This window comes from Phyllobates terribilis, unplaced genomic scaffold (assembly GCF_046119375.1).
Source record: "Phyllobates terribilis strain yellow unplaced genomic scaffold, ASM4611937v1 Scaffold_763__1_contigs__length_703860, whole genome shotgun sequence".
NCBI classification, from domain to species: Eukaryota; Metazoa; Chordata; class Amphibia; order Anura; family Dendrobatidae; genus Phyllobates; species Phyllobates terribilis.
Genome location: NW_027363523.1, coordinates 708 through 27,859, shown reverse-complemented (window position 1 = coordinate 27,859; position 27,152 = coordinate 708). Strand labels below are relative to the sequence as shown.

At 44.2% G+C, this 27,152-nt stretch overlaps 17 non-coding genes across 17 annotated transcripts; all 17 read right to left on the bottom strand.

Annotated features, from left to right (window-relative positions):
- Positions 1–5,636: 5,636 nt before the first annotated feature.
- On the bottom strand, positions 5,637–5,827 carry LOC141238704 (U2 spliceosomal RNA). Its single transcript, XR_012304155.1, has one exon. It is a non-coding gene; the product is annotated as a U2 spliceosomal RNA (small nuclear RNA).
- A 1,115-nt stretch (positions 5,828–6,942) lies between these two features.
- LOC141238692 (U2 spliceosomal RNA) lies at positions 6,943–7,133 on the bottom strand. The gene has a single exon (XR_012304144.1). It is a non-coding gene; the product is annotated as a U2 spliceosomal RNA (small nuclear RNA).
- A 1,120-nt stretch (positions 7,134–8,253) lies between these two features.
- Positions 8,254–8,444, bottom strand: LOC141238681 (U2 spliceosomal RNA). The gene has a single exon (XR_012304133.1). It is a non-coding gene; the product is annotated as a U2 spliceosomal RNA (small nuclear RNA).
- Positions 8,445–9,564: 1,120 nt separating this feature from the next.
- Positions 9,565–9,755, bottom strand: LOC141238669 (U2 spliceosomal RNA). The gene has a single exon (XR_012304121.1). It is a non-coding gene; the product is annotated as a U2 spliceosomal RNA (small nuclear RNA).
- Positions 9,756–10,875: 1,120 nt separating this feature from the next.
- LOC141238657 (U2 spliceosomal RNA) lies at positions 10,876–11,066 on the bottom strand. Its single transcript, XR_012304110.1, has one exon. It is a non-coding gene; the product is annotated as a U2 spliceosomal RNA (small nuclear RNA).
- A 1,115-nt stretch (positions 11,067–12,181) lies between these two features.
- Positions 12,182–12,372, bottom strand: LOC141238645 (U2 spliceosomal RNA). Its single transcript, XR_012304099.1, has one exon. It is a non-coding gene; the product is annotated as a U2 spliceosomal RNA (small nuclear RNA).
- A 1,120-nt stretch (positions 12,373–13,492) lies between these two features.
- Positions 13,493–13,683, bottom strand: LOC141238634 (U2 spliceosomal RNA). Its single transcript, XR_012304088.1, has one exon. It is a non-coding gene; the product is annotated as a U2 spliceosomal RNA (small nuclear RNA).
- Positions 13,684–14,804: 1,121 nt separating this feature from the next.
- LOC141238623 (U2 spliceosomal RNA) lies at positions 14,805–14,995 on the bottom strand. The gene has a single exon (XR_012304077.1). It is a non-coding gene; the product is annotated as a U2 spliceosomal RNA (small nuclear RNA).
- A 1,120-nt stretch (positions 14,996–16,115) lies between these two features.
- LOC141238611 (U2 spliceosomal RNA) lies at positions 16,116–16,306 on the bottom strand. Its single transcript, XR_012304066.1, has one exon. It is a non-coding gene; the product is annotated as a U2 spliceosomal RNA (small nuclear RNA).
- Positions 16,307–17,426: 1,120 nt separating this feature from the next.
- LOC141238600 (U2 spliceosomal RNA) lies at positions 17,427–17,617 on the bottom strand. Its single transcript, XR_012304055.1, has one exon. It is a non-coding gene; the product is annotated as a U2 spliceosomal RNA (small nuclear RNA).
- A 1,116-nt stretch (positions 17,618–18,733) lies between these two features.
- On the bottom strand, positions 18,734–18,924 carry LOC141238928 (U2 spliceosomal RNA). Its single transcript, XR_012304371.1, has one exon. It is a non-coding gene; the product is annotated as a U2 spliceosomal RNA (small nuclear RNA).
- Positions 18,925–20,039: 1,115 nt separating this feature from the next.
- On the bottom strand, positions 20,040–20,230 carry LOC141238927 (U2 spliceosomal RNA). Its single transcript, XR_012304370.1, has one exon. It is a non-coding gene; the product is annotated as a U2 spliceosomal RNA (small nuclear RNA).
- Positions 20,231–21,345: 1,115 nt separating this feature from the next.
- Positions 21,346–21,536, bottom strand: LOC141238926 (U2 spliceosomal RNA). Its single transcript, XR_012304369.1, has one exon. It is a non-coding gene; the product is annotated as a U2 spliceosomal RNA (small nuclear RNA).
- A 1,121-nt stretch (positions 21,537–22,657) lies between these two features.
- LOC141238588 (U2 spliceosomal RNA) lies at positions 22,658–22,848 on the bottom strand. The gene has a single exon (XR_012304044.1). It is a non-coding gene; the product is annotated as a U2 spliceosomal RNA (small nuclear RNA).
- Positions 22,849–23,968: 1,120 nt separating this feature from the next.
- Positions 23,969–24,159, bottom strand: LOC141238577 (U2 spliceosomal RNA). The gene has a single exon (XR_012304033.1). It is a non-coding gene; the product is annotated as a U2 spliceosomal RNA (small nuclear RNA).
- A 1,115-nt stretch (positions 24,160–25,274) lies between these two features.
- Positions 25,275–25,465, bottom strand: LOC141238925 (U2 spliceosomal RNA). The gene has a single exon (XR_012304368.1). It is a non-coding gene; the product is annotated as a U2 spliceosomal RNA (small nuclear RNA).
- Positions 25,466–26,580: 1,115 nt separating this feature from the next.
- Positions 26,581–26,771, bottom strand: LOC141238924 (U2 spliceosomal RNA). The gene has a single exon (XR_012304367.1). It is a non-coding gene; the product is annotated as a U2 spliceosomal RNA (small nuclear RNA).
- Positions 26,772–27,152: the final 381 nt, after the last annotated feature.

Sequence of the window (27,152 nt, the reverse complement as noted above, 5' to 3'; positions counted from 1 at the left end):
TTTAACCTTCCTTCCAAGACTTGTAATATCTTTTTATGACACCTCAGTACCTTAAGATCAAAACCTTTTAGATCATAATCTCTCAAAATCTTTTCCAGCACAACATAGTTACTTGGGGGTAAAAATCTATAAGGTCTATTCAATCTCATGTCCACCCACTTATATTTTCTTATATAGAAACCCAAATTATAAATAGAAAAGGCTTTAAGCTTCGATTCTGACCCTAATAAAATATTTATGCAGTTTGCCATATACTTTGCATATAAAAAGGCTTTGATATCAGGATAACCTTTACCACCTTTCTTTTTTGGCTTATACAATTCTTCGCGCTTAACCCTTTCCATTTTTGATCTCCATAAAAAATTAAAACATACTTTAATAATTTTTTTCATCGCATTGACAGGTGGAATAAAAATGGTTGCAACATATAAAATCATTGGGAGTAAAACCTGCTTGATAATTAAAATCTTCCCTTCCAACGTTAGCTCTCTCAGATTCCAAAAAGACACCTTTTTCCTAACCCTCTCCAACAGTGATTCCCAATTTTTTACATTTCCACACTCTTCCGAAAAATAGATGCCTAAAATCTTTGCTTCAAAGACTCTCAATAATTTACAATCGGATTCTAAGATAAAACCGCCCATCGTTAAAACACCAGATTTCTCCAAATTGATCTTAAAACCTGATGCCGCCCCAAACCATTCAACCGTTCTTAAAACCCTATTCATACTTCTTAAATCTTTTACAAAAACAGTCACATCATCCATAAAAGCCACCACTTTAACCTGCTCTCCCCAACTCCCAGGAATAAAAAAACCATTAATCACTTTGTCTTTCCTAAAAGCAGTTAAAAGAGGCTCAATCGCACAGATAAAAAGAATAGGGGATAAGGGGCATCCCTGTTTCACCCCACAATTAATCTTTACACTTCCAGATAAAAACCCATTTACAGATACTTTACTAAAACATGCTTGATACAAGGATTTAATACGTTTACTAAAATCATCCGGGCAACCCATTCTCCTTAAAACATCGAATAAAAAATCATGGGCGACTCTATCATAAGCCTTTTCAAAATCCAGAGTAATTAACGCCATCTTCTGTCTTCTATCGGAAACATCCCATATTATGTCTCTAATTAAAATCAACGAGTCACTGATCTTCCGCGTTGGAACTGCACACGTTTGGTCTATATCTATCACCGAACTCACCACTTTCTTTAATCTATTTGCCAACAGCTTCGCATAAACTTTATAATCTGTATTTAAAAGAGTAATCGGTCTCCAGTTTTTTAGCAATTCTCTATCACCTCTTTTGTATAATAAAACAATTACCCCCTCCAACCATGACTCCGGGACACGACATAAAGACTCAACTTTTAAAAACATTTCATAAAATTCATTCCCCACAATATCCCATAATATTTTATAAAACTCAATGGGTAACCCATCCGACCCTGGTGTCTTACCGTTTTGCAATGTATTAACTGTATTAAAAACTTCTTCTTTTGAAATACCCTCTGATAATAATAATTTATTTTCCTTAGTAAAACATTTATCCAACCCTCCTAAAAAATGCTCCTTCAAAGACCTATCTGTATTTTTTGCTGAAAACAGGTTATCATAAAATTCTTTCACTTTCATCTTTTTCCCCTCCAAACTCCTTTCCCCCTCTAAAACCCCCATAAAGGCCTTTTTCTCACAGATTTTTTTAAAAAAGAATTTAGTACATTTCTCGTCTTCCTCCAACACCTTCACACGAGAATTAAAGATAATTTCTTTTCCTTTTTCTCTCAGACATTTTTGAATTTTTTCCTTCGTCACCATAATTTCCTCCTCCACATTAACTCCATTATTCCTAAACTGATACAGACACTGTAGATTTGCATTAAGGTTATTGTATGACTGTCGCTTATCCGCAGCTTTCCTCTTGCCTACTTCCATAAAGAATAATTTAACTTCCTTTTTCATGTAGTCCCACCATTTAAAAGTAGAGTCAAAACATTTCTTTTCTAATTTCAGTTTCTCAAAGAAAAATTTAAAATCCTCCCTTACCTCCTTATGCTGTAACAATGATACATTCAGTTTCCAATGAGACGGCCTTTTTCCCTCATCCGCCTCTACCATCAGTGTACATTCAATTATTCTATGATCAGAAAAAGGTGCTTTATGCGTTTTAAAATTAGAACAAGTAAAATCCTTGGATATAAACAAATAATCTATTCTCGAGGAACAACCTCTTCCTTCCCAAGTAATTTCATACTCCTTCTTCTGCCCGTCCAACCACCAAGCATCTTTTAGGTTAAAAGAAGATAAAATACCCTTGAGACAAGAAACCGAACCATCTTTTACATTATTTAGTTGACAATTAAAATCTCCCCCTAAAATTACTGGAACTACACCTGGGATAAAAAGCTGCAAAATTTCAAACAAATGTAACCTTAAAACTTTTTCTGTATTGGCATAAATATTAAAACATCTATATTTCTTCCCATTCCTTTCTACATCCACTCTTAGAATCCTACCGGGGTATATTTCTTCGTAGTTGGTAATCTCCCATTCCCTGGAACATATAAAACCAACCCCATCACTTCTGAATTCATTCCCGCCTGAAAAACATAAATTACCCTTCCATATACCCCGTAAAAAATCATAATTTAACTTCTTTGACAAATTACATTCTTGAAGAAATACAAAATCAAAATTTTCATTATTAAAATAGTCATAAATCACAGTTCTTTTATATAAGTCATTGAAACCCTGAACATTCAGGGAAGCCGCCCTGATCATCTTTTAGTGACTGGCACCGGGCTATCTCCCCCGCCCTCATCGGATTGCAAAGCACTTTCATCGATACTCAGCCCTTCCGACTCTGATGTACTGGAAATGTCAAAATCCTTTTCACAAGCAAATACTTTTACTACACATGGCCCTACACCACGCTCTTTATCATCTACACTTCTTTTCAAAATTTTTGATGAATCCATCCTTTCCTGACCACAGGGTATACTCTGAGATAAAAACCCCCTAGGGGAAGGCCCTATTACAGGCAGGCTTTGACTTTTCTCTACCACCACCTTTCCCCCTGCGCCTCCCTTTTTTACTTCACCCCCTTGTTCTTTTATATTACTCTCTTTGCTTGGTGGAGGGACTCTCTGCATTAATTGTCCCACACCCACCAGCACAGACTTCAATTCTTCAATCCTCCGTTCTTCATTCTTCTTTTCTTCTTTCTTCTTTTCTTCTTTCTTCTGCTCTTCCTTCTCCCGACCTTCTTTCTTCTGCTCTTCTCTGTTCTTATCTTCTTCTAACTCCTTCTCCTTCTTCCTTTCTTCCATCTTTCTTTTCTCATCCTCCTCCGACCTCCTCCCTCTCTCTTCTTTCTTTCTCTTCTCTTCTTCCGGTGTTTTCTTCTTCTTTACTTTTCTCACCTCCTCCATTTCCTGCTCATCAGTTCTCTTTTCACTTGCTTCCTCACCATCCTCGGCTTCATTCTGCCGATGTTCTGATGAAGTATCCATCTCCTCCTCGCCTCCTTTCTTCTTATTTGGACATGCATCCTCCTGATGAGCTGAACCGGGACACCTACAACACTTTTTGCACACAATATCCAAATGTCCATATTTACGGCACCCATAACAATAATTAGGCATACCCGAAAAAAACAGATATCCACGGCTACGATTAACATAGACATTTGGTGGTGGTCTAAGTACCCCACCTTCTTCTTCTGGGTCCTTCTTGAAGGCTACCAGAAAAACCCTTTTTCCGTTCCACACTCCGAACCTAGTTTCCCCACGTTTTCTTGGGATAACTTTCTCACAATATGCACTTAGATAGTTTATTACTTCACTATCAGTAACAAATGGACTGAACAAATGTATTGTTAGCAGTTTCATGGAGAACTGAAAGGAGGGAATCACTCTCACTCCAACAAAAAGCTCGTTCTCCCTATTAACTTCATAGAGAGTATAGGCTCTTTCACACTGAGAGTTTCCCATTAAAGTTAAATCATATATCCCTCTCGAAAAAAAGGATTGAAAACAAAAAAGTTCCTCCTTTTCAATCTTCAGAAATTTACAAATCTCTCTGAAGATAAACTCGGAATCCTTTTCCTGCCGATAACCAGGAGCCACCAACAAACGGAGTGTATCCTTCAAAGGATAATCCTCTGAAAAATAGTCATTGGAATTGTTCTCCCGATTTTCCCTCCTACCTCCAAATGGCCTCTTCGATTCCATATTCTTTTCCTCCTTCTTTTTCCACAGATGATCAGGAAAAAAAACGACACAGCAGATCGCAGCTCCACCCGGATTTCAATCCTCTTCGTCCTACCGACCTCCACACCACGAAAAAGAACCGTCCTCCAGGAAGAAAAGGCAAATCTAGACTTTGCTCCACACCCAATAGCAGCAGCTGGACCAAGATCCAGAAGGCCGAGTGCAAAGATCCACCTAGATCACCTTGGCCAAATGACGCAACCCACTACAGATCGCAGCCAAAAGGCCGAGAAGCGATAACCAGAATTGGTTTCCGACTACGGTGCCACCCAAGGATTCTGAAAAGTCCATTTGTGGAGATGGCCACCTGGACTCCCGTTAAGAAGACATGCTGTCAACCTCTAGATCCCTCACATGCCTGCACTTTTCGGCTTGCTGCTGCTGCAATCCACGCGTTTTAGATCTGCATAACTCCACCTCTTTTAGCACAGTACCCTCAACCCCCGGCTGTTCCCACCCGCCTCAACACCGTTGGAAGGGAGGAGAACCAATTAAGGCGGGGGGGTGGGGGGTGGAACGAGCAGCTGTCTACCCTTAGCAGGAGGGTTGCTGATTAATTACCTCTCCTGCTGCTGCTGCTGCTGGCTGTCCAGCAGCAGACTGAAGGTGGCTGCTGCTGTGCGCAGGTATATAAAGGCTCAGAGCCTATTATGACACGCGCAGCCAGCGTTCCATTGCCACATTCCGTCTACTGCAGGCGGGATACTTGGATGGCTGAATGTCACTGAGAAGCTCACAGAGACCGCCATAAGCAACAGTTTAAAAGAATGCCACAGACTAATCAACCAAACTTTTTGGGTTGGTTTCTCTTTTATAGTCTGCAGGCATTAAATGAAAGAAGTCAGTGTTCCAGCAGAGGGAGACAACGTTTCAGAAAAGGCATTGTAGCAAACCAAAAAAGAAATTTTAAGCGCAGCAGAGTAACCAGCTCACATACCTGTTAGCTCAGGTGAGTTTAAAAGGCTGCTGTTGATAACAAGGGCATTTGCTAAATAGATGGTGTGTGTGCAACAATATACTGAAAGGTCAATTATATTGTGCAGCTTATCTCACCACCTGTAGTTATTTAGGTGAAAGCTCCAAAATGCTTGCCTAATATGTCTGTTTATCCAAAAGGAAGTATAGAGGGAGAGCTAGATAGACAGCATTGCATTACATTACATGGCAATGCAATGCACAGTTGCTGAAGTTGAACCAAAATGAGCTTGTCATCTGGCTTCTGCAACTTTTAACATGAAAAATCCAATGAGGAGAAGAAAAGCAAAGCCAAAGAGTCCATCCCAAAATCCGACAAACAAGCCAAATGAACAAAAAGCATTGAATTCAATTCTTTCTGATTTTAGAAACTGCATTAAAGAAGGGGTGCACCGGTCCTGGAGATACTGCAATACCAGGTCAATGCGTGGAGTGGACAGAGCAAGCTCTTTTTCCATCTCCCTGTTCTAAAAATCCATTTAATATATGGTCCCCAGATAGGGGACGTATCAGATATTAAACTGATAAGAACAGATACTACACTTGATCTTAGCCAAAAGGCCGAGAAGCGATAACCAGAATTGGTTTCCGACTACGGTGCCACCCAAGGATTCTGAAAAGTCCATTTGTGGAGATGGCCACCTGGACTCCCGTTAAGAAGACATGCTGTCAACCTCTAGATCCCTCACATGCCTGCACTTTTCGGCTTGCTGCTGCTGCAATCCACGCGTTTTAGATCTGCATAACTCCACCTCTTTTAGCACAGTACCCTCAACCCCCGGCTGTTCCCACCCGCCTCAACACCGTTGGAAGGGAGGAGAACCAATTAAGGCGGGGGGGGGGTGGAACGAGCAGCTGTCTACCCTTAGCAGGAGGGTTGCTGATTAATTACCTCTCCTGCTGCTGCTGCTGCTGGCTGTCCAGCAGCAGACTGAAGGTGGCTGCTGCTGTGCGCAGGTATATAAAGGCTCAGAGCCTATTATGACACGCGCAGCCAGCGTTCCATTGCCACATTCCGTCTACTGCAGGCGGGATACTTGGATGGCTGAATGTCACTGAGAAGCTCACAGAGACCGCCATAAGCAACAGTTTAAAAGAATGCCACAGACTAATCAACCAAACTTTTTGGGTTGGTTTCTCTTTTATAGTCTGCAGGCATTAAATGAAAGAAGTCAGTGTTCCAGCAGAGGGAGACAACGTTTCAGAAAAGGCATTGTAGCAAACCAAAAAAGAAATTTTAAGCGCAGCAGAGTAACCAGCTCACATACCTGTTAGCTCAGGTGAGTTTAAAAGGCTGCTGTTGATAACAAGGGCATTTGCTAAATAGATGGTGTGTGTGCAACAATATACTGAAAGGTCAATTATATTGTGCAGCTTATCTCACCACCTGTAGTTATTTAGGTGAAAGCTCCAAAATGCTTGCCTAATATGTCTGTTTATCCAAAAGGAAGTATAGAGGGAGAGCTAGATAGATAGCATTGCATTACATTACATGGCAATGCAATGCACAGTTGCTGAAGTTGAACCAAAATGAGCTTGTCATCTGGCTTCTGCAACTTTTAACATGAAAAATCCAATGAGGAGAAGAAAAGCAAAGCCAAAGAGTCCATCCCAAAATCCGACAAACAAGCCAAATGAACAAAAAGCATTGAATTCAATTCTTTCTGATTTTAGAAACTGCATTAAAGAAGGGGTGCACCGGTCCTGGAGATACTGCAATACCAGGTCAATGCGTGGAGTGGACAGAGCAAGCTCTTTTTCCATCTCCCTGTTCTAAAAATCCATTTAATATATGGTCCCCAGATAGGGGACGTATCAGATATTAAACTGATAAGAACAGATACTACACTTGATCTTAGCCAAAAGGCCGAGAAGCGATAACCAGAATTGGTTTCCGACTACGGTGCCACCCAAGGATTCTGAAAAGTCCATTTGTGGAGATGGCCACCTGGACTCCCGTTAAGAAGACATGCTGTCAACCTCTAGATCCCTCACATGCCTGCACTTTTCGGCTTGCTGCTGCTGCAATCCACGCGTTTTAGATCTGCATAACTCCACCTCTTTTAGCACAGTACCCTCAACCCCCGGCTGTTCCCACCCGCCTCAACACCGTTGGAAGGGAGGAGAACCAATTAAGGCGGGGGGGGTGGGTGGAACGAGCAGCTGTCTACCCTTAGCAGGAGGGTTGCTGATTAATTACCTCTCCTGCTGCTGCTGCTGCTGCTGGCTGTCCAGCAGCAGACTGAAGGTGGCTGCTGCTGTGCGCAGGTATATAAAGGCTCAGAGCCTATTATGACACGCGCAGCCAGCGTTCCATTGCCACATTCCGTCTACTGCAGGTGGGATACCTGGATGGCTGAATGTCACTGAGAAGCTCACAGAGACCGCCATAAGCAACAGTTTAAAAGAATGCCACAGACTAATCAACCAAACTTTTTGGGTTGGTTTCTCTTTTATAGTCTGCAGGCATTAAATGAAAGAAGTCAGTGTTCCAGCAGAGGGAGACAACGTTTCAGAAAAGGCATTGTAGCAAACCAAAAAAGAAATTTTAAGCGCAGCAGAGTAACCAGCTCACATACCTGTTAGCTCAGGTGAGTTTAAAAGGCTGCTGTTGATAACAAGGGCATTTGCTAAATAGATGGTGTGTGTGCAACAATATACTGAAAGGTCAATTATATTGTGCAGCTTATCTCACCACCTGTAGTTATTTAGGTGAAAGCTCCAAAATGCTTGCCTAATATGTCTGTTTATCCAAAAGGAAGTATAGAGGGAGAGCTAGATAGATAGCATTGCATTACATTACATGGCAATGCAATGCACAGTTGCTGAAGTTGAACCAAAATGAGCTTGTCATCTGGCTTCTGCAACTTTTAACATGAAAAATCCAATGAGGAGAAGAAAAGCAAAGCCAAAGAGTCCATCCCAAAATCCGACAAACAAGCCAAATGAACAAAAAGCATTGAATTCAATTCTTTCTGATTTTAGAAACTGCATTAAAGAAGGGGTGCACCGGTCCTGGAGATACTGCAATACCAGGTCAATGCGTGGAGTGGACAGAGCAAGCTCTTTTTCCATCTCCCTGTTCTAAAAATCCATTTAATATATGGTCCCCAGATAGGGGACGTATCAGATATTAAACTGATAAGAACAGATACTACACTTGATCTTAGCCAAAAGGCCGAGAAGCGATAACCAGAATTGGTTTCCGACTACGGTGCCACCCAAGGATTCTGAAAAGTCCATTTGTGGAGATGGCCACCTGGACTCCCGTTAAGAAGACATGCTGTCAACCTCTAGATCCCTCACATGCCTGCACTTTTCGGCTTGCTGCTGCTGCAATCCACGCGTTTTAGATCTGCATAACTCCACCTCTTTTAGCACAGTACCCTCAACCCCCGGCTGTTCCCACCCGCCTCAACACCGTTGGAAGGGAGGAGAACCAATTAAGGCGGGGGGGGTGGGTGGAACGAGCAGCTGTCTACCCTTAGCAGGAGGGTTGCTGATTAATTACCTCTCCTGCTGCTGCTGCTGCTGCTGGCTGTCCAGCAGCAGACTGAAGGTGGCTGCTGCTGTGCGCAGGTATATAAAGGCTCAGAGCCTATTATGACACGCGCAGCCAGCGTTCCATTGCCACATTCCGTCTACTGCAGGTGGGATACCTGGATGGCTGAATGTCACTGAGAAGCTCACAGAGACCGCCATAAGCAACAGTTTAAAAGAATGCCACAGACTAATCAACCAAACTTTTTGGGTTGGTTTCTCTTTTATAGTCTGCAGGCATTAAATGAAAGAAGTCAGTGTTCCAGCAGAGGGAGACAACGTTTCAGAAAAGGCATTGTAGCAAACCAAAAAAGAAATTTTAAGCGCAGCAGAGTAACCAGCTCACATACCTGTTAGCTCAGGTGAGTTTAAAAGGCTGCTGTTGATAACAAGGGCATTTGCTAAATAGATGGTGTGTGTGCAACAATATACTGAAAGGTCAATTATATTGTGCAGCTTATCTCACCACCTGTAGTTATTTAGGTGAAAGCTCCAAAATGCTTGCCTAATATGTCTGTTTATCCAAAAGGAAGTATAGAGGGAGAGCTAGATAGATAGCATTGCATTACATTACATGGCAATGCAATGCACAGTTGCTGAAGTTGAACCAAAATGAGCTTGTCATCTGGCTTCTGCAACTTTTAACATGAAAAATCCAATGAGGAGAAGAAAAGCAAAGCCAAAGAGTCCATCCCAAAATCCGACAAACAAGCCAAATGAACAAAAAGCATTGAATTCAATTCTTTCTGATTTTAGAAACTGCATTAAAGAAGGGGTGCACCGGTCCTGGAGATACTGCAATACCAGGTCAATGCGTGGAGTGGACAGAGCAAGCTCTTTTTCCATCTCCCTGTTCTAAAAATCCATTTAATATATGGTCCCCAGATAGGGGACGTATCAGATATTAAACTGATAAGAACAGATACTACACTTGATCTTAGCCAAAAGGCCGAGAAGCGATAACCAGAATTGGTTTCCGACTACGGTGCCACCCAAGGATTCTGAAAAGTCCATTTGTGGAGATGGCCACCTGGACTCCCGTTAAGAAGACATGCTGTCAACCTCTAGATCCCTCACATGCCTGCACTTTTCGGCTTGCTGCTGCTGCAATCCACGCGTTTTAGATCTGCATAACTCCACCTCTTTTAGCACAGTACCCTCAACCCCCGGCTGTTCCCACCCGCCTCAACACCGTTGGAAGGGAGGAGAACCAATTAAGGCGGGGGGGGTGGGTGGAACGAGCAGCTGTCTACCCTTAGCAGGAGGGTTGCTGATTAATTACCTCTCCTGCTGCTGCTGCTGCTGCTGGCTGTCCAGCAGCAGACTGAAGGTGGCTGCTGCTGTGCGCAGGTATATAAAGGCTCAGAGCCTATTATGACACGCGCAGCCAGCGTTCCATTGCCACATTCCGTCTACTGCAGGCGGGATACTTGGATGGCTGAATGTCACTGAGAAGCTCACAGAGACCGCCATAAGCAACAGTTTAAAAGAATGCCACAGACTAATCAACCAAACTTTTTGGGTTGGTTTCTCTTTTATAGTCTGCAGGCATTAAATGAAAGAAGTCAGTGTTCCAGCAGAGGGAGACAACGTTTCAGAAAAGGCATTGTAGCAAACCAAAAAAGAAATTTTAAGCGCAGCAGAGTAACCAGCTCACATACCTGTTAGCTCAGGTGAGTTTAAAAGGCTGCTGTTGATAACAAGGGCATTTGCTAAATAGATGGTGTGTGTGCAACAATATACTGAAAGGTCAATTATATTGTGCAGCTTATCTCACCACCTGTAGTTATTTAGGTGAAAGCTCCAAAATGCTTGCCTAATATGTCTGTTTATCCAAAAGGAAGTATAGAGGGAGAGCTAGATAGACAGCATTGCATTACATTACATGGCAATGCAATGCACAGTTGCTGAAGTTGAACCAAAATGAGCTTGTCATCTGGCTTCTGCAACTTTTAACATGAAAAATCCAATGAGGAGAAGAAAAGCAAAGCCAAAGAGTCCATCCCAAAATCCGACAAACAAGCCAAATGAACAAAAAGCATTGAATTCAATTCTTTCTGATTTTAGAAACTGCATTAAAGAAGGGGTGCACCGGTCCTGGAGATACTGCAATACCAGGTCAATGCGTGGAGTGGACAGAGCAAGCTCTTTTTCCATCTCCCTGTTCTAAAAATCCATTTAATATATGGTCCCCAGATAGGGGACGTATCAGATATTAAACTGATAAGAACAGATACTACACTTGATCTTAGCCAAAAGGCCGAGAAGCGATAACCAGAATTGGTTTCCGACTACGGTGCCACCCAAGGATTCTGAAAAGTCCATTTGTGGAGATGGCCACCTGGACTCCCGTTAAGAAGACATGCTGTCAACCTCTAGATCCCTCACATGCCTGCACTTTTCGGCTTGCTGCTGCTGCAATCCACGCGTTTTAGATCTGCATAACTCCACCTCTTTTAGCACAGTACCCTCAACCCCCGGCTGTTCCCACCCGCCTCAACACCGTTGGAAGGGAGGAGAACCAATTAAGGCGGGGGGGGGGTGGAACGAGCAGCTGTCTACCCTTAGCAGGAGGGTTGCTGATTAATTACCTCTCCTGCTGCTGCTGCTGCTGGCTGTCCAGCAGCAGACTGAAGGTGGCTGCTGCTGTGCGCAGGTATATAAAGGCTCAGAGCCTATTATGACACGCGCAGCCAGCGTTCCATTGCCACATTCCGTCTACTGCAGGCGGGATACTTGGATGGCTGAATGTCACTGAGAAGCTCACAGAGACCGCCATAAGCAACAGTTTAAAAGAATGCCACAGACTAATCAACCAAACTTTTTGGGTTGGTTTCTCTTTTATAGTCTGCAGGCATTAAATGAAAGAAGTCAGTGTTCCAGCAGAGGGAGACAACGTTTCAGAAAAGGCATTGTAGCAAACCAAAAAAGAAATTTTAAGCGCAGCAGAGTAACCAGCTCACATACCTGTTAGCTCAGGTGAGTTTAAAAGGCTGCTGTTGATAACAAGGGCATTTGCTAAATAGATGGTGTGTGTGCAACAATATACTGAAAGGTCAATTATATTGTGCAGCTTATCTCACCACCTGTAGTTATTTAGGTGAAAGCTCCAAAATGCTTGCCTAATATGTCTGTTTATCCAAAAGGAAGTATAGAGGGAGAGCTAGATAGATAGCATTGCATTACATTACATGGCAATGCAATGCACAGTTGCTGAAGTTGAACCAAAATGAGCTTGTCATCTGGCTTCTGCAACTTTTAACATGAAAAATCCAATGAGGAGAAGAAAAGCAAAGCCAAAGAGTCCATCCCAAAATCCGACAAACAAGCCAAATGAACAAAAAGCATTGAATTCAATTCTTTCTGATTTTAGAAACTGCATTAAAGAAGGGGTGCACCGGTCCTGGAGATACTGCAATACCAGGTCAATGCGTGGAGTGGACAGAGCAAGCTCTTTTTCCATCTCCCTGTTCTAAAAATCCATTTAATATATGGTCCCCAGATAGGGGACGTATCAGATATTAAACTGATAAGAACAGATACTACACTTGATCTTAGCCAAAAGGCCGAGAAGCGATAACCAGAATTGGTTTCCGACTACGGTGCCACCCAAGGATTCTGAAAAGTCCATTTGTGGAGATGGCCACCTGGACTCCCGTTAAGAAGACATGCTGTCAACCTCTAGATCCCTCACATGCCTGCACTTTTCGGCTTGCTGCTGCTGCAATCCACGCGTTTTAGATCTGCATAACTCCACCTCTTTTAGCACAGTACCCTCAACCCCCGGCTGTTCCCACCCGCCTCAACACCGTTGGAAGGGAGGAGAACCAATTAAGGCGGGGGGGGTGGGTGGAACGAGCAGCTGTCTACCCTTAGCAGGAGGGTTGCTGATTAATTACCTCTCCTGCTGCTGCTGCTGCTGCTGGCTGTCCAGCAGCAGACTGAAGGTGGCTGCTGCTGTGCGCAGGTATATAAAGGCTCAGAGCCTATTATGACACGCGCAGCCAGCGTTCCATTGCCACATTCCGTCTACTGCAGGTGGGATACCTGGATGGCTGAATGTCACTGAGAAGCTCACAGAGACCGCCATAAGCAACAGTTTAAAAGAATGCCACAGACTAATCAACCAAACTTTTTGGGTTGGTTTCTCTTTTATAGTCTGCAGGCATTAAATGAAAGAAGTCAGTGTTCCAGCAGAGGGAGACAACGTTTCAGAAAAGGCATTGTAGCAAACCAAAAAAGAAATTTTAAGCGCAGCAGAGTAACCAGCTCACATACCTGTTAGCTCAGGTGAGTTTAAAAGGCTGCTGTTGATAACAAGGGCATTTGCTAAATAGATGGTGTGTGTGCAACAATATACTGAAAGGTCAATTATATTGTGCAGCTTATCTCACCACCTGTAGTTATTTAGGTGAAAGCTCCAAAATGCTTGCCTAATATGTCTGTTTATCCAAAAGGAAGTATAGAGGGAGAGCTAGATAGATAGCATTGCATTACATTACATGGCAATGCAATGCACAGTTGCTGAAGTTGAACCAAAATGAGCTTGTCATCTGGCTTCTGCAACTTTTAACATGAAAAATCCAATGAGGAGAAGAAAAGCAAAGCCAAAGAGTCCATCCCAAAATCCGACAAACAAGCCAAATGAACAAAAAGCATTGAATTCAATTCTTTCTGATTTTAGAAACTGCATTAAAGAAGGGGTGCACCGGTCCTGGAGATACTGCAATACCAGGTCAATGCGTGGAGTGGACAGAGCAAGCTCTTTTTCCATCTCCCTGTTCTAAAAATCCATTTAATATATGGTCCCCAGATAGGGGACGTATCAGATATTAAACTGATAAGAACAGATACTACACTTGATCTTAGCCAAAAGGCCGAGAAGCGATAACCAGAATTGGTTTCCGACTACGGTGCCACCCAAGGATCCTGAAAAGTCCATTTGTGGAGATGGCCACCTGGACTCCCGTTAAGAAGACATGCTGTCAACCTCTAGATCCCTCACATGCCTGCACTTTTCGGCTTGCTGCTGCTGCAATCCACGCGTTTTAGATCTGCATAACTCCACCTCTTTTAGCACAGTACCCTCAACCCCCGGCTGTTCCCACCCGCCTCAACACCGTTGGAAGGGAGGAGAACCAATTAAGGCGGGGGGGGGTGGGTGGAACGAGCAGCTGTCTACCCTTAGCAGGAGGGTTGCTGATTAATTACCTCTCCTGCTGCTGCTGCTGCTGCTGGCTGTCCAGCAGCAGACTGAAGGTGGCTGCTGCTGTGCGCAGGTATATAAAGGCTCAGAGCCTATTATGACACGCGCAGCCAGCGTTCCATTGCCACATTCCGTCTACTGCAGGTGGGATACCTGGATGGCTGAATGTCACTGAGAAGCTCACAGAGACCGCCATAAGCAACAGTTTAAAAGAATGCCACAGACTAATCAACCAAACTTTTTGGGTTGGTTTCTCTTTTATAGTCTGCAGGCATTAAATGAAAGAAGTCAGTGTTCCAGCAGAGGGAGACAACGTTTCAGAAAAGGCATTGTAGCAAACCAAAAAAGAAATTTTAAGCGCAGCAGAGTAACCAGCTCACATACCTGTTAGCTCAGGTGAGTTTAAAAGGCTGCTGTTGATAACAAGGGCATTTGCTAAATAGATGGTGTGTGTGCAACAATATACTGAAAGGTCAATTATATTGTGCAGCTTATCTCACCACCTGTAGTTATTTAGGTGAAAGCTCCAAAATGCTTGCCTAATATGTCTGTTTATCCAAAAGGAAGTATAGAGGGAGAGCTAGATAGATAGCATTGCATTACATTACATGGCAATGCAATGCACAGTTGCTGAAGTTGAACCAAAATGAGCTTGTCATCTGGCTTCTGCAACTTTTAACATGAAAAATCCAATGAGGAGAAGAAAAGCAAAGCCAAAGAGTCCATCCCAAAATCCGACAAACAAGCCAAATGAACAAAAAGCATTGAATTCAATTCTTTCTGATTTTAGAAACTGCATTAAAGAAGGGGTGCACCGGTCCTGGAGATACTGCAATACCAGGTCAATGCGTGGAGTGGACAGAGCAAGCTCTTTTTCCATCTCCCTGTTCTAAAAATCCATTTAATATATGGTCCCCAGATAGGGGACGTATCAGATATTAAACTGATAAGAACAGATACTACACTTGATCTTAGCCAAAAGGCCGAGAAGCGATAACCAGAATTGGTTTCCGACTACGGTGCCACCCAAGGATTCTGAAAAGTCCATTTGTGGAGATGGCCACCTGGACTCCCGTTAAGAAGACATGCTGTCAACCTCTAGATCCCTCACATGCCTGCACTTTTCGGCTTGCTGCTGCTGCAATCCACGCGTTTTAGATCTGCATAACTCCACCTCTTTTAGCACAGTACCCTCAACCCCCGGCTGTTCCCACCCGCCTCAACACCGTTGGAAGGGAGGAGAACCAATTAAGGCGGGGGGGGTGGGTGGAACGAGCAGCTGTCTACCCTTAGCAGGAGGGTTGCTGATTAATTACCTCTCCTGCTGCTGCTGCTGCTGCTGGCTGTCCAGCAGCAGACTGAAGGTGGCTGCTGCTGTGCGCAGGTATATAAAGGCTCAGAGCCTATTATGACACGCGCAGCCAGCGTTCCATTGCCACATTCCGTCTACTGCAGGTGGGATACCTGGATGGCTGAATGTCACTGAGAAGCTCACAGAGACCGCCATAAGCAACAGTTTAAAAGAATGCCACAGACTAATCAACCAAACTTTTTGGGTTGGTTTCTCTTTTATAGTCTGCAGGCATTAAATGAAAGAAGTCAGTGTTCCAGCAGAGGGAGACAACGTTTCAGAAAAGGCATTGTAGCAAACCAAAAAAGAAATTTTAAGCGCAGCAGAGTAACCAGCTCACATACCTGTTAGCTCAGGTGAGTTTAAAAGGCTGCTGTTGATAACAAGGGCATTTGCTAAATAGATGGTGTGTGTGCAACAATATACTGAAAGGTCAATTATATTGTGCAGCTTATCTCACCACCTGTAGTTATTTAGGTGAAAGCTCCAAAATGCTTGCCTAATATGTCTGTTTATCCAAAAGGAAGTATAGAGGGAGAGCTAGATAGATAGCATTGCATTACATTACATGGCAATGCAATGCACAGTTGCTGAAGTTGAACCAAAATGAGCTTGTCATCTGGCTTCTGCAACTTTTAACATGAAAAATCCAATGAGGAGAAGAAAAGCAAAGCCAAAGAGTCCATCCCAAAATCCGACAAACAAGCCAAATGAACAAAAAGCATTGAATTCAATTCTTTCTGATTTTAGAAACTGCATTAAAGAAGGGGTGCACCGGTCCTGGAGATACTGCAATACCAGGTCAATGCGTGGAGTGGACAGAGCAAGCTCTTTTTCCATCTCCCTGTTCTAAAAATCCATTTAATATATGGTCCCCAGATAGGGGACGTATCAGATATTAAACTGATAAGAACAGATACTACACTTGATCTTAGCCAAAAGGCCGAGAAGCGATAACCAGAATTGGTTTCCGACTACGGTGCCACCCAAGGATTCTGAAAAGTCCATTTGTGGAGATGGCCACCTGGACTCCCGTTAAGAAGACATGCTGTCAACCTCTAGATCCCTCACATGCCTGCACTTTTCGGCTTGCTGCTGCTGCAATCCACGCGTTTTAGATCTGCATAACTCCACCTCTTTTAGCACAGTACCCTCAACCCCCGGCTGTTCCCACCCGCCTCAACACCGTTGGAAGGGAGGAGAACCAATTAAGGCGGGGGGGGGGGGTGGTGGAACGAGCAGCTGTCTACCCTTAGCAGGAGGGTTGCTGATTAATTACCTCTCCTGCTGCTGCTGCTGCTGGCTGTCCAGCAGCAGACTGAAGGTGGCTGCTGCTGTGCGCAGGTATATAAAGGCTCAGAGCCTATTATGACACGCGCAGCCAGCGTTCCATTGCCACATTCCGTCTACTGCAGGCGGGATACCTGGATGGCTGAATGTCACTGAGAAGCTCACAGAGACGGCCATAAGCAACAGTTTAAAAGAATGCCACAGACTAATCAACCAAACTTTTTGGGTTGGTTTCTCTTTTATAGTCTGCAGGCATTAAATGAAAGAAGTCAGTGTTCCAGCAGAGGGAGACAACGTTTCAGAAAAGGCATTGTAGCAAACCAAAAAAGAAATTTTAAGCGCAGCAGAGTAACCAGCTCACATACCTGTTAGCTCAGGTGAGTTTAAAAGGCTGCTGTTGATAACAAGGGCATTTGCTAAATAGATGGTGTGTGTGCAACAATATACTGAAAGGTCAATTATATTGTGCAGCTTATCTCACCACCTGTAGTTATTTAGGTGAAAGCTCCAAAATGCTTGCCTAATATGTCTGTTTATCCAAAAGGAAGTATAGAGGGAGAGCTAGATAGATAGCATTGCATTACATTACATGGCAATGCAATGCACAGTTGCTGAAGTTGAACCAAAATGAGCTTGTCATCTGGCTTCTGCAACTTTTAACATGAAAAATCCAATGAGGAGAAGAAAAGCAAAGCCAAAGAGTCCATCCCAAAATCCGACAAACAAGCCAAATGAACAAAAAGCATTGAATTCAATTCTTTCTGATTTTAGAAACTGCATTAAAGAAGGGGTGCACCGGTCCTGGAGATACTGCAATACCAGGTCAATGCGTGGAGTGGACAGAGCAAGCTCTTTTTCCATCTCCCTGTTCTAAAAATCCATTTAATATATGGTCCCCAGATAGGGGACGTATCAGATATTAAACTGATAAGAACAGATACTACACTTGATCTTAGCCAAAAGGCCGAGAAGCGATAACCAGAATTGGTTTCCGACTACGGTGCCACCCAAGGATTCTGAAAAGTCCATTTGTGGAGATGGCCACCTGGACTCCCGTTAAGAAGACATGCTGTCAACCTCTAGATCCCTCACATGCCTGCACTTTTCGGCTTGCTGCTGCTGCAATCCACGCGTTTTAGATCTGCATAACTCCACCTCTTTTAGCACAGTACCCTCAACCCCCGGCTGTTCCCACCCGCCTCAACACCGTTGGAAGGGAGGAGAACCAATTAAGGCGGGGGGGGGGGTGGAACGAGCAGCTGTCTACCCTTAGCAGGAGGGTTGCTGATTAATTACCTCTCCTGCTGCTGCTGCTGCTGGCTGTCCAGCAGCAGACTGAAGGTGGCTGCTGCTGTGCGCAGGTATATAAAGGCTCAGAGCCTATTATGACACGCGCAGCCAGCGTTCCATTGCCACATTCCGTCTACTGCAGGCGGGATACCTGGATGGCTGAATGTCACTGAGAAGCTCACAGAGACCGCCATAAGCAACAGTTTAAAAGAATGCCACAGACTAATCAACCAAACTTTTTGGGTTGGTTTCTCTTTTATAGTCTGCAGGCATTAAATGAAAGAAGTCAGTGTTCCAGCAGAGGGAGACAACGTTTCAGAAAAGGCATTGTAGCAAACCAAAAAAGAAATTTTAAGCGCAGCAGAATAACCAGCTCACATACCTGTTAGCTCAGGTGAGTTTAAAAGGCTGCTGTTGATAACAAGGGCATTTGCTAAATAGATGGTGTGTGTGCAACAATATACTGAAAGGTCAATTATATTGTGCAGCTTATCTCACCACCTGTAGTTATTTAGGTGAAAGCTCCAAAATGCTTGCCTAATATGTCTGTTTATCCAAAAGGAAGTATAGAGGGAGAGCTAGATAGATAGCATTGCATTACATTACATGGCAATGCAATGCACAGTTGCTGAAGTTGAACCAAAATGAGCTTGTCATCTGGCTTCTGCAACTTTTAACATGAAAAATCCAATGAGGAGAAGAAAAGCAAAGCCAAAGAGTCCATCCCAAAATCCGACAAACAAGCCAAATGAACAAAAAGCATTGAATTCAATTCTTTCTGATTTTAGAAACTGCATTAAAGAAGGGGTGCACCGGTCCTGGAGATACTGCAATACCAGGTCAATGCGAGGAGTGGACAGAGCAAGCTCTTTTTCCATCTCCCTGTTCTAAAAATCCATTTAATATATGGTCCCCAGATAGGGGACGTATCAGATATTAAACTGATAAGAACAGATACTACACTTGATCTTAGCCAAAAGGCCGAGAAGCGATAACCAGAATTGGTTTCCGACTACGGTGCCACCCAAGGATTCTGAAAAGTCCATTTGTGGAGATGGCCACCTGGACTCCCGTTAAGAAGACATGCTGTCAACCTCTAGATCCCTCACATACCTGCACTTTTCGGCTTGCTGCTGCTGCAATCCACGCGTTTTAGATCTGCATAACTCCACCTCTTTTAGCACAGTACCCTCAACCCCCGGCTGTTCCCACCCGCCTCAACACCGTTGGAAGGGAGGAGAACCAATTAAGGCGGGGGGGGGGTGGAACGAGCAGCTGTCTACCCTTAGCAGGAGGGTTGCTGATTAATTACCTCTCCTGCTGCTGCTGCTGCTGGCTGTCCAGCAGCAGACTGAAGGTGGCTGCTGCTGTGCGCAGGTATATAAAGGCTCAGAGCCTATTATGACACGCGCAGCCAGCGTTCCATTGCCACATTCCGTCTACTGCAGGCGGGATACCTGGATGGCTGAATGTCACTGAGAAGCTCACAGAGACCGCCATAAGCAACAGTTTAAAAGAATGCCACAGACTAATCAACCAAACTTTTTGGGTTGGTTTCTCTTTTATAGTCTGCAGGCATTAAATGAAAGAAGTCAGTGTTCCAGCAGAGGGAGACAACGTTTCAGAAAAGGCATTGTAGCAAACCAAAAAAGAAATTTTAAGCGCAGCAGAATAACCAGCTCACATACCTGTTAGCTCAGGTGAGTTTAAAAGGCTGCTGTTGATAACAAGGGCATTTGCTAAATAGATGGTGTGTGTGCAACAATATACTGAAAGGTCAATTATATTGTGCAGCTTATCTCACCACCTGTAGTTATTTAGGTGAAAGCTCCAAAATGCTTGCCTAATATGTCTGTTTATCCAAAAGGAAGTATAGAGGGAGAGCTAGATAGATAGCATTGCATTACATTACATGGCAATGCAATGCACAGTTGCTGAAGTTGAACCAAAATGAGCTTGTCATCTGGCTTCTGCAACTTTTAACATGAAAAATCCAATGAGGAGAAGAAAAGCAAAGCCAAAGAGTCCATCCCAAAATCCGACAAACAAGCCAAATGAACAAAAAGCATTGAATTCAATTCTTTCTGATTTTAGAAACTGCATTAAAGAAGGGGTGCACCGGTCCTGGAGATACTGCAATACCAGGTCAATGCGAGGAGTGGACAGAGCAAGCTCTTTTTCCATCTCCCTGTTCTAAAAATCCATTTAATATATGGTCCCCAGATAGGGGACGTATCAGATATTAAACTGATAAGAACAGATACTACACTTGATCTTAGCCAAAAGGCCGAGAAGCGATAACCAGAATTGGTTTCCGACTACGGTGCCACCCAAGGATTCTGAAAAGTCCATTTGTGGAGATGGCCACCTGGACTCCCGTTAAGAAGACATGCTGTCAACCTCTAGATCCCTCACATACCTGCACTTTTCGGCTTGCTGCTGCTGCAATCCACGCGTTTTAGATCTGCATAACTCCACCTCTTTTAGCACAGTACCCTCAACCCCCGGCTGTTCCCACCCGCCTCAACACCGTTGGAAGGGAGGAGAACCAATTAAGGCGGGGGGGGGGTGGAACGAGCAGCTGTCTACCCTTAGCAGGAGGGTTGCTGATTAATTACCTCTCCTGCTGCTGCTGCTGCTGGCTGTCCAGCAGCAGACTGAAGGTGGCTGCTGCTGTGCGCAGGTATATAAAGGCTCAGAGCCTATTATGACACGCGCAGCCAGCGTTCCATTGCCACATTCCGTCTACTGCAGGCGGGATACCTGGATGGCTGAATGTCACTGAGAAGCTCACAGAGACCGCCATAAGCAACAGTTTAAAAGAATGCCACAGACTAATCAACCAAACTTTTTGGGTTGGTTTCTCTTTTATAGTCTGCAGGCATTAAATGAAAGAAGTCAGTGTTCCAGCAGAGGGAGACAACGTTTCAGAAAAGGCATTGTAGCAAACCAAAAAAGAAATTTTAAGCGCAGCAGAATAACCAGCTCACATACCTGTTAGCTCAGGTGAGTTTAAAAGGCTGCTGTTGATAACAAGGGCATTTGCTAAATAGATGGTGTGTGTGCAACAATATACTGAAAGGTCAATTATATTGTGCAGCTTATCTCACCACCTGTAGTTATTTAGGTGAAAGCTCCAAAATGCTTGCCTAATATGTCTGTTTATCCAAAAGGAAGTATAGAGGGAGAGCTAGATAGATAGCATTGCATTACATTACATGGCAATGCAATGCACAGTTGCTGAAGTTGAACCAAAATGAGCTTGTCATCTGGCTTCTGCAACTTTTAACATGAAAAATCCAATGAGGAGAAGAAAAGCAAAGCCAAAGAGTCCATCCCAAAATCCGACAAACAAGCCAAATGAACAAAAAGCATTGAATTCAATTCTTTCTGATTTTAGAAACTGCATTAAAGAAGGGGTGCACCGGTCCTGGAGATACTGCAATACCAGGTCAATGCGAGGAGTGGACAGAGCAAGCTCTTTTTCCATCTCCCTGTTCTAAAAATCCATTTAATATATGGTCCCCAGATAGGGGACGTATCAGATATTAAACTGATAAGAACAGATACTACACTTGATCTTAGCCAAAAGGCCGAGAAGCGATAACCAGAATTGGTTTCCGACTACGGTGCCACCCAAGGATTCTGAAAAGTCCATTTGTGGAGATGGCCACCTGGACTCCCGTTAAGAAGACATGCTGTCAACCTCTAGATCCCTCACATGCCTGCACTTTTCGGCTTGCTGCTGCTGCAATCCACACGTTTTAGATCTGCATAACTCCACCTCTTTTAGCACAGTACCCTCAACCCCCGGCTGTTCCCACCCGCCTCAACACCGTTGGAAGGGAGGAGAACCAATTAAGGCGGGGGGGGGTGGGTGGAACGAGCAGCTGTCTACCCTTAGCAGGAGGGTTGCTGATTAATTACCTCTCCTGCTGCTGCTGCTGCTGCTGGCTGTCCAGCAGCAGACTGAAGGTGGCTGCTGCTGTGCGCAGGTATATAAAGGCTCAGAGCCTATTATGACACGCGCAGCCAGCGTTCCATTGCCACATTCCGTCTACTGCAGGTGGGATACCTGGATGGCTGAATGTCACTGAGAAGCTCACAGAGACCGCCATAAGCAACAGTTTAAAAGAATGCCACAGACTAATCAACCAAACTTTTTGGGTTGGTTTCTCTTTTATAGTCTGCAGGCATTAAATGAAAGAAGTCAGTGTTCCAGCAGAGGGAGACAACGTTTCAGAAAAGGCATTGTAGCAAACCAAAAAAGAAATTTTAAGCGCAGCAGAGTAACCAGCTCACATACCTGTTAGCTCAGGTGAGTTTAAAAGGCTGCTGTTGATAACAAGGGCATTTGCTAAATAGATGGTGTGTGTGCAACAATATACTGAAAGGTCAATTATATTGTGCAGCTTATCTCACCACCTGTAGTTATTTAGGTGAAAGCTCCAAAATGCTTGCCTAATATGTCTGTTTATCCAAAAGGAAGTATAGAGGGAGAGCTAGATAGATAGCATTGCATTACATTACATGGCAATGCAATGCACAGTTGCTGAAGTTGAACCAAAATGAGCTTGTCATCTGGCTTCTGCAACTTTTAACATGAAAAATCCAATGAGGAGAAGAAAAGCAAAGCCAAAGAGTCCATCCCAAAATCCGACAAACAAGCCAAATGAACAAAAAGCATTGAATTCAATTCTTTCTGATTTTAGAAACTGCATTAAAGAAGGGGTGCACCGGTCCTGGAGATACTGCAATACCAGGTCAATGCGTGGAGTGGACAGAGCAAGCTCTTTTTCCATCTCCCTGTTCTAAAAATCCATTTAATATATGGTCCCCAGATAGGGGACGTATCAGATATTAAACTGATAAGAACAGATACTACACTTGATCTTAGCCAAAAGGCCGAGAAGCGATAACCAGAATTGGTTTCCGACTACGGTGCCACCCAAGGATTCTGAAAAGTCCATTTGTGGAGATGGCCACCTGGACTCCCGTTAAGAAGACATGCTGTCAACCTCTAGATCCCTCACATGCCTGCACTTTTCGGCTTGCTGCTGCTGCAATCCACGCGTTTTAGATCTGCATAACTCCACCTCTTTTAGCACAGTACCCTCAACCCCCGGCTGTTCCCACCCGCCTCAACACCGTTGGAAGGGAGGAGAACCAATTAAGGCGGGGGGGGTGGGTGGAACGAGCAGCTGTCTACCCTTAGCAGGAGGGTTGCTGATTAATTACCTCTCCTGCTGCTGCTGCTGCTGCTGGCTGTCCAGCAGCAGACTGAAGGTGGCTGCTGCTGTGCGCAGGTATATAAAGGCTCAGAGCCTATTATGACACGCGCAGCCAGCGTTCCATTGCCACATTCCGTCTACTGCAGGTGGGATACCTGGATGGCTGAATGTCACTGAGAAGCTCACAGAGACCGCCATAAGCAACAGTTTAAAAGAATGCCACAGACTAATCAACCAAACTTTTTGGGTTGGTTTCTCTTTTATAGTCTGCAGGCATTAAATGAAAGAAGTCAGTGTTCCAGCAGAGGGAGACAACGTTTCAGAAAAGGCATTGTAGCAAACCAAAAAAGAAATTTTAAGCGCAGCAGAGTAACCAGCTCACATACCTGTTAGCTCAGGTGAGTTTAAAAGGCTGCTGTTGATAACAAGGGCATTTGCTAAATAGATGGTGTGTGTGCAACAATATACTGAAAGGTCAATTATATTGTGCAGCTTATCTCACCACCTGTAGTTATTTAGGTGAAAGCTCCAAAATGCTTGCCTAATATGTCTGTTTATCCAAAAGGAAGTATAGAGGGAGAGCTAGATAGATAGCATTGCATTACATTACATGGCAATGCAATGCACAGTTGCTGAAGTTGAACCAAAATGAGCTTGTCATCTGGCTTCTGCAACTTTTAACATGAAAAATCCAATGAGGAGAAGAAAAGCAAAGCCAAAGAGTCCATCCCAAAATCCGACAAACAAGCCAAATGAACAAAAAGCATTGAATTCAATTCTTTCTGATTTTAGAAACTGCATTAAAGAAGGGGTGCACCGGTCCTGGAGATACTGCAATACCAGGTCAATGCGTGGAGTGGACAGAGCAAGCTCTTTTTCCATCTCCCTGTTCTAAAAATCCATTTAATATATGGTCCCCAGATAGGGGACGTATCAGATATTAAACTGATAAGAACAGATACTACACTTGATCTTAGCCAAAAGGCCGAGAAGCGATAACCAGAATTGGTTTCCGACTACGGTGCCACCCAAGGATTCTGAAAAGTCCATTTGTGGAGATGGCCACCTGGACTCCCGTTAAGAAGACATGCTGTCAACCTCTAGATCCCTCACATGCCTGCACTTTTCGGCTTGCTGCTGCTGCAATCCACGCGTTTTAGATCTGCATAACTCCACCTCTTTTAGCACAGTACCCTCAACCCCCGGCTGTTCCCACCCGCCTCAACACCGTTGGAAGGGAGGAGAACCAATTAAGGCGGGGGGGGGGTGGAACGAGCAGCTGTCTACCCTTAGCAGGAGGGTTGCTGATTAATTACCTCTCCTGCTGCTGCTGCTGCTGGCTGTCCAGCAGCAGACTGAAGGTGGCTGCTGCTGTGCGCAGGTATATAAAGGCTCAGAGCCTATTATGACACGCGCAGCCAGCGTTCCATTGCCACATTCCGTCTACTGCAGGCGGGATACCTGGATGGCTGAATGTCACTGAGAAGCTCACAGAGACCGCCATAAGCAACAGTTTAAAAGAATGCCACAGACTAATCAACCAAACTTTTTGGGTTGGTTTCTCTTTTATAGTCTGCAGGCATTAAATGAAAGAAGTCAGTGTTCCAGCAGAGGGAGACAACGTTTCAGAAAAGGCATTGTAGCAAACCAAAAAAGAAATTTTAAGCGCAGCAGAATAACCAGCTCACATACCTGTTAGCTCAGGTGAGTTTAAAAGGCTGCTGTTGATAACAAGGGCATTTGCTAAATAGATGGTGTGTGTGCAACAATATACTGAAAGGTCAATTATATTGTGCAGCTTATCTCACCACCTGTAGTTATTTAGGTGAAAGCTCCAAAATGCTTGCCTAATATGTCTGTTTATCCAAAAGGAAGTATAGAGGGAGAGCTAGATAGATAGCATTGCATTACATTACATGGCAATGCAATGCACAGTTGCTGAAGTTGAACCAAAATGAGCTTGTCATCTGGCTTCTGCAACTTTTAACATGAAAAATCCAATGAGGAGAAGAAAAGCAAAGCCAAAGAGTCCATCCCAAAATCCGACAAACAAGCCAAATGAACAAAAAGCATTGAATTCAATTCTTTCTGATTTTAGAAACTGCATTAAAGAAGGGGTGCACCGGTCCTGGAGATACTGCAATACCAGGTCAATGCGAGGAGTGGACAGAGCAAGCTCTTTTTCCATCTCCCTGTTCTAAAAATCCATTTAATATATGGTCCCCAGATAGGGGACGTATCAGATATTAAACTGATAAGAACAGATACTACACTTGATCTTAGCCAAAAGGCCGAGAAGCGATAACCAGAATTGGTTTCCGACTACGGTGCCACCCAAGGATTCTGAAAAGTCCATTTGTGGAGATGGCCACCTGGACTCCCGTTAAGAAGACATGCTGTCAACCTCTAGATCCCTCACATACCTGCACTTTTCGGCTTGCTGCTGCTGCAATCCACGCGTTTTAGATCTGCATAACTCCACCTCTTTTAGCACAGTACCCTCAACCCCCGGCTGTTCCCACCCGCCTCAACACCGTTGGAAGGGAGGAGAACCAATTAAGGCGGGGGGGGGGTGGAACGAGCAGCTGTCTACCCTTAGCAGGAGGGTTGCTGATTAATTACCTCTCCTGCTGCTGCTGCTGCTGGCTGTCCAGCAGCAGACTGAAGGTGGCTGCTGCTGTGCGCAGGTATATAAAGGCTCAGAGCCTATTATGACACGCGCAGCCAGCGTTCCATTGCCACATTCCGTCTACTGCAGGCGGGATACCTGGATGGCTGAATGTCACTGAGAAGCTCACAGAGACCGCCATAAGCAACAGTTTAAAAGAATGCCACAGACTAATCAACCAAACTTTTTGGGTTGGTTTCTCTTTTATAGTCTGCAGGCATTAAATGAAAGAAGTCAGTGTTCCAGCAGAGGGAGACAACGTTTCAGAAAAGGCATTGTAGCAAACCAAAAAAGAAATTTTAAGCGCAGCAGAATAACCAGCTCACATACCTGTTAGCTCAGGTGAGTTTAAAAGGCTGCTGTTGATAACAAGGGCATTTGCTAAATAGATGGTGTGTGTGCAACAATATACTGAAAGGTCAATTATATTGTGCAGCTTATCTCACCACCTGTAGTTATTTAGGTGAAAGCTCCAAAATGCTTGCCTAATATGTCTGTTTATCCAAAAGGAAGTATAGAGGGAGAGCTAGATAGATAGCATTGCATTACATTACATGGCAATGCAATGCACAGTTGCTGAAGTTGAACCAAAATGAGCTTGTCATCTGGCTTCTGCAACTTTTAACATGAAAAATCCAATGAGGAGAAGAAAAGCAAAGCCAAAGAGTCCATCCCAAAATCCGACAAACAAGCCAAATGAACAAAAAGCATTGAATTCAATTCTTTCTGATTTTAGAAACTGCATTAAAGAAGGGGTGCACCGGTCCTGGAGATACTGCAATACCAGGTCAATGCGAGGAGTGGACAGAGCAAGCTCTTTTTCCATCTCCCTGTTCTAAAAATCCATTTAATATATGGTCCCCAGATAGGGGACGTATCAGATATTAAACTGATAAGAACAGATACTACACTTGATCTTAGCCAAAAGGCCGAGAAGCGATAACCAGAATTGGTTTCCGACTACGGTGCCACCCAAGGATTCTGAAAAGTCCATTTGTGGAGATGGCCACCTGGACTCCCGTTAAGAAGACATGCTGTCAACCTCTAGATCCCTCACATACCTGCACTTTTCGGCTTGCTGCTGCTGCAATCCACGCGTTTTAGATCTGCATAACTCCACCTCTTTTAGCACAGTACCCTCAACCCCCGGCTGTTCCCACCCGCCTCAACACCGTTGGAAGGGAGGAGAACCAATTAAGGCGGGGGGGGGGTGGAACGAGCAGCTGTCTACCCTTAGCAGGAGGGTTGCTGATTAATTACCTCTCCTGCTGCTGCTGCTGCTGGCTGTCCAGCAGCAGACTGAAGGTGGCTGCTGCTGTGCG